Source organism: Danio rerio, chromosome 4 (assembly GCF_052040795.2).
Source record: "Danio rerio strain M-AB ecotype USA chromosome 4, GRCz13ab, whole genome shotgun sequence".
Lineage (NCBI taxonomy): Eukaryota > Metazoa > Chordata > Actinopteri > Cypriniformes > Danionidae > Danio > Danio rerio.
This window is the reverse complement of record NC_141024.2, coordinates 42,620,729-42,626,780: the sequence shown is the minus strand read 5'-3', so window position 1 is coordinate 42,626,780 and position 6,052 is coordinate 42,620,729. Positions and strand designations below refer to the sequence as shown.

Genomic DNA, 6,052 nt, shown 5'->3' with positions numbered 1-6,052 from the left:
CCAGTGGAGATCCGACTGAGGCGTCCCTGGTGCAGAAGCTCAAGTTCAGCAAGCGGTACTCAGCCGCACACTTGGTGGACTCCAGAAAGAACCGGCTGATGTACTGCCTGGTCAAACAGCTGTGGCTTCATCCTGGTGTTGGAGGAAAAGCTAAAGGGTCACCGCTGAAACAGCAGATCACTAAACTGTACCAGCGTGTGCAGCAGAGAGTGACGGTGGACGATGATCAGCTCAGCAAACTCGGGATTCCCATCCTGAAAATAAATTCAAAGTGCGTGAGCGAGTTCATCAGGAGGCAGGAGGCGCTGTCAGCCACAAACGTCACCGACCAGGGTCTGTCTGTCCTCCGTCGTCACCAGAGCGTCTCCAGCACCAGCCAGCCCCCCGCTGAGGAGCTTCCAGAGGAAAGACCCCATACCAGCCGGCCTGCAGTGCAGTATCCCATCACCACTTCTCTGGCCGGCACCCGAAAGTTGAAGCAAAGGCTCCCGCAAATCTTACCTGTCCCTCCCTCTGCTCTTGCTCAACCAGTTCCTGCGCCGGCCCATTCGATGCCCGCAGGACTCCGGCACACACACACTCCGCTGACTGCACCTCCCGCTGTTTCCTTGCCGCAGGCATCCACTCCGCTACTGTTACCCTCAAGATCAACAGTCTACAAGAGGAAAAAGGCAGACCTCAGTGGCTCTGGACATCCAACCTCAGTGAAGGTTTACATCTGTGCTCTGTGTGGCCAACCAACTCAAGGCCACAAGAAATACAGAAAGAAGAGCTACTGTGAGAGCTCCAAAGCCTCCACGTCCACAAACCTTGCTGGGCAGACGTTTGACTGTTTTGAAGACTTTAAAAGGGCTGTGGACGTTCTCTTGGGCTCTCAGTCTCAGGCCTCCGAGTCTGTCTAACTGGACCTCTATCCATTTTGCGGTTCATAGTTCTTGACTTGTAACAGTGTTATTGTTGCAAAAATGGACATGTTATAATAACAGTTGGTTGTTTAATCTGTTGATTGTTGTAACACTGGTATTGATGCAAAAATGTATGTTATAATAACAGTTGATTTTTTAAAAGTTTACAGGTTTTTACGGTATGCACTAATTTGTTGACTGTTTTTTACACTAATTGTTGCACAAATGTTCGCAATATTAACAGTTGACTGTTTCAGAGTACACATCGTTTTATACTAATTTGTAGATTGTAACTTATTCTTAATTTACAAAAGTTAAGCTTTTTTTTTTTTTTACAGTTTGCACTAATTTGTTGATTGTTGTAGAAACAAATTTTATATTAACATTTGACTGTTTAAGTTTACAGTGTTTTACACTAATTTGTTGATTGTTGTAACACTGTTTTGTTCCAGAAATGTATGTTATATTAACAGTTTATTGTTTTACAGTTTACAGTATTTCTTTAATTGTTTTCTTGTTTTTATTTATTTATGTATGTATGTATGTATTTATTTATGTTTATTAAGTATATATTATCATAATGTTATTTAAAGTACTTTAATATAATTATTTTATTTAATTATTTATTTATTATAAAATTTTAGTAATAAAAAATATATAATTATGTTATTTAAAGTACTTTAATTATTACTTTGTGATAACTAATGTTGCTTTATATACTTTAATTGTTAGCTTTGTTTTTTTTTTAAGAGGATGTATTTATTTATTTTTTTATATCTAAATGCTTGACCTGGCAGTATTTTTTTATGTATACAAATATATCCTTATATCTATAACTGCTATCAGTAATATTAAAACTAATGATTGTAATAGTAATGTGTTTTTTATTATGTACAAAGTATATCTATAGTATACATTTTTATGTCAGGCAGGTCTAACAATATGTTTAGAACTTTTCTTTTGCACTTTTAATAAATTTGGATAATAAAATACAATCTCGTGTTTCTTTTTGTATGTGTTGGAAGGACTTCATTGGTTTTTAAAAATTGACTAAATCTTCTGATTTTGAATTTAATTTAGAATCATTATCTAAGTCTATGACAATAATATGCAGTCCATTTTAATAGTAACCTCTGGTACAGGCGCTCTGAAAAGTCTATTGCTCCTCTGTGTTTTTCCAAGTCCAGCTCTGGAGTCGATGACAGCTTATCCTGTTGCCGTCAGATGGGATGCCAGTGGATTCATCCTTAAACCACACTCCAACATCAAGCTCCACCTGCAACACACAAATACAAAAACAGTACATTATTCAAATATCCTATGCCATTACACTCTCAAAATAGAACTGTTGTAATTTGTTACAAAGTAGTTAGTTACTATAATTAAAATACTTACCCAGTAACAAAGTAAGGGATTATTATTCATTTTATGTAATTGTATTACTGCTATTAGAAATATGATGGTATATCTGTATAATATAATAGAACAGAAGCAAAATGTTTCCATTTTTGTTATACAAACATATTTAAGAATAATTCTACTAAACATTATGCATTTATAAAAAAGTTTGACCTTTAATTACTACTATTAATTATATTACATATGAATATTTTATTTATAGAACTGATATTACATATATTAATTTATATATTCCACTTGTTGAGGTTTATGGGGATTTTGAGTGAACCATTAAAAGTAATTTAATTTATAAAGCAACTTAAATTTTAATAACAAACTTATTAAATGATCATTTAATGGTTCACTTTTATGCACAGTTAGGGTTGTTTGCTTTAATTTCAAAAGCACCACACCATATGCAACGTGTCCTGACAGTTACTACTATTTGTTTTGATGACATCACCAAGGGGTTGTTCACTCGCAAAAGCAGTTCATTCATGGTTTGCTGAAACTCAATCAACCAATCAGGTGCTGTAATTGCCTACACATCTAAAATGAAATTTGCACGCCGTACAGGTCGATCGCCATTCGCAGGGGTCAGCGTGGCCGGAGTGCAATGGCCAAGCCTCGCCCTGGGTGAACCACCTTCTTGATCATGGTATCTCCCCTGCCAGGTAAGTATGAGTTGCCGGGCGGCGCAAATGGCAGCCGCCGTTTTCTATCGGCCGTACTCCAGGGCGGTGATGCCCAGCCACCGAGCGTGGGGAATGGGCCAGCAACCCCTGTCTCCTGACGGCGCTGTACTTGCAGCAGACGTGCCTGTGCTTGCAAACCACTCGCTAGTAACTGTGGCAACGCATGAAGGGTTTGAGCTTCCTCCAGATGCTTGCTTCGTGTTTTGTCATCAGTTGGGGCTGCCAACACATGGATTCCACTGGACGCACTCGATCTGGGGATAACAGACCCTCTATGGGGGGAGGGGATCCTCCTGTTCTTTCTTGCTTTTCCTCCATCTGTTTTCTTTCGCTACAGATGCCGTTTTTCTCTGCTTAGTTTCTGATTTGGTCTATTTGGACATGTCGACCTCCGGCTTTGCTGCGGTTCGGACCGCCTTTGCCTAGAGCTCCGTGCTTTGCACTCTCGCCTTGTATATTTCGTGTCCTGTTTTCTTACGTCAGCCTATCAGCACAGTGCTCAAACGACATAGCTTGAAGAACACGACGGGATCTACAAACGTTCCGCAAAAGAACTTCACTGACGAAAGCGGAAGCGCTAACGGAACAACCTCCCGCTGCAGGCACCTTACATTCCTGAGACGGGAAACCACCGACGGCTGGCTGCGAAATTGCCTCTGGTTCAGATTGGTTTAGAACCGTCCCTCTGCCCAAAACGCCACAGGCGTCTGCAAAAGATTGCAGTTCTTGAAACAAAGTTACCTCTGATCCGAGCAGAAGCGTTCGCTTACTTAACGGCAGATAAAATGATGACCTTTCACACGGTCTGCATTCGTTCCGTCAGTAACAGCGGCAGGCCGGCAAATAAAATCCTGACGTTCCACAGGGCACACTCGCTTGGCGGACAAAAGCCACCGGGGGCTCCCTTTGCGTGTTCCTTCACCTGGTCAAACCGCTTTGAGGGGGGACCTTTCGAGTAGTTTTCGGCGTCTGAACAGACTCTTCTAGCGACGGGTGGGCAGGCCTTCCACAGGCGCGCGCAGCTCTACTGGAGCGAAAGAGGCTCGGCAAAGGGCGAGGAAGAGAGGGAAGCGACGCTCCAGCCGGGTCCGACGCTACCGCCTGAACTCTGTCTTGAACCACTGTGCTCAGGGGAGAGCGCGAACGCAGTCCCCCACTACCAGAAATTATGCAGTCGAGATTCCCACATTTGGGGAATTCGCAGACATCTGCCCACTGAACGTGCAATGTAAACTGTAGACTGTAGACTCTTGTCCAATGAAAAGCCGCGATTGTCTACAGTTTGATTAGACCCTGGGCCAATCGGAGGGGTGCATTGTCTAAAGTTTCAAATCACGGCCAATCAGCGCTGAGGATTTTCTAAAGTTTCTCTCGCTCTGGACGCTCACAATTTATCGGGTCAGAGAGTTCATCTGCTGTCGAGATAAATTCATATGCTGAAGTGATTTCGTGTGGTAAGTTATTTTTATACTGTTATATTGATGCACAGTATGTTTTGGTCAAGGCACGTTTGAAATATCTCACTCTTTGTGCAGTATTCGTGAGGCTGCGCCTTCAAAAAGTACACCTGTCATAGAGATTTTGTGTGATAAGTTATTTTTATACTGTTATATTCACTGTAAAAAATTGCTGTTAAAAAACTGTCAGATTCTACGGTAAAATAATGTTTTTTCACTAAAACAGTAATATTCTGTTAAAAACAGTGCTTTCTGGGTAACATTTTTGTCTTCGAGAAAGTAACCAACTGCAGAAAACTGTGAGCTAACAGAGTTCAGATTCGATGTTTTGAAGTCTGTGTTTGAAATCAAACTTTGTGTCCTTGTTCACTATTTCATACACTAGTTAACTAATATAGTTCACCTGACAGAGTTAATGAACACTAATGAGTGAATTCAGACACTGTTGAACACCTGCTGTTAATAATTACAATTACTGAAGAAAATAAACAAGAAACACAAACAGTAACTTGAGTTACAACATTAAATAAAATCAAATCAAATAAAACCGCTTCAGTCTCAGCAGAGAATCATTAAACAACTCCACAAACAACAGCAGACACACTTATTACTGACTGATTTGACTTCCATACTATTCTCATTGAGATCCAACAGAAATTAAGGTGTTTTTTGTGTCACCGTAATGGAGTGAGGGGCTGGTTTAGTTGGGCTCTTCACCCTTGAACTTTTTAATTCAGACTCTCCAATTACTATAATAAAGAGTTAACAAAATGCTTGTATTATAGCAATCAAGTTGGAAAGTCAATAAATAGAGAAACCTATTAGTCTGAAATTAGTTCTGATAAACATTATATTATAATTCTAGAAGAAAGGCCTTATGCAATAGATTTTTTGCTTAGTTGCAGGTATTAATTTAATTAATGAGAAGTGGAAACAGAAAAGATACCTCCGTAATTACTTAACAGTTAAGAAATAACATAGAAAAACAGTTCAGTTATGACTAATACACACTCAGACCTCATGCATCTGACCTTGTATCTCAACAATGGTAACATCTCAAATGTTTCATGCTGCAATGCATGCTGGGAGTGGCACGGTACCAATATCCCAGCATGCATTGCGGTATAAATAAATGTTGTATAATGGTCACACAGTTTTCTTTATTTGTGTTTGATTCTGCTGTTGTTTATGTTTAGACTTTCAATTGCCTGTTTGTGAGTTAAACTGTTAATTTTGTTAGTTGTCACCATTATTGAGGTTCATATGCTGATTATTGATGTCTCTTTGAGTGCGATTTACACCGTAGAGCAGTGTTATTGTCCAAGATATTCTTAAAAACTTCCAGAAATCATTGCCATATATAGACATATAATGTAAAACAATAGATTTAACATTGAATAGGAGCAGTAAATTTAATTACACTAAATGAGAACAGACTCTGCCGTTTAATAGCAACATGAACATCACCAGATCTTATTTAGGTTTTTGGCTGGCTTGCCACAACAAAGAAGCCTTTTAAACAAAGTTCTTAACAATTGTAGCAGCCAAGATATATAAATGTTAAAAATGACAGGGCTAAGAGCCCAACTAAAGCAAA

At 39.6% G+C, this 6,052-nt stretch overlaps 1 protein-coding gene, 1 long non-coding RNA gene, 1 other non-coding gene and 1 pseudogene across 3 annotated transcripts in view; 1 reads left to right on the top strand and 3 right to left on the bottom strand.

Moving 5' to 3' along the window:
* Positions 1–6,052, bottom strand: part of LOC148680839 (uncharacterized) — a 785,675-nt gene that overhangs the window by 174,055 nt on the left and 605,568 nt on the right. The gene's annotated exons all lie outside the window — the stretch shown is intronic.
* Positions 1–6,052, top strand: part of LOC101886199 (uncharacterized) — an 883,799-nt gene that overhangs the window by 868,697 nt on the left and 9,050 nt on the right. The gene's annotated exons all lie outside the window — the stretch shown is intronic.
* Positions 2,829–2,985, bottom strand: LOC137494487 (U1 spliceosomal RNA). The gene has a single exon (XR_015487020.1). It is a non-coding gene; the product is annotated as a U1 spliceosomal RNA (small nuclear RNA).
* Positions 4,127–4,275, bottom strand: LOC148680921 (U1 spliceosomal RNA; annotated as a pseudogene).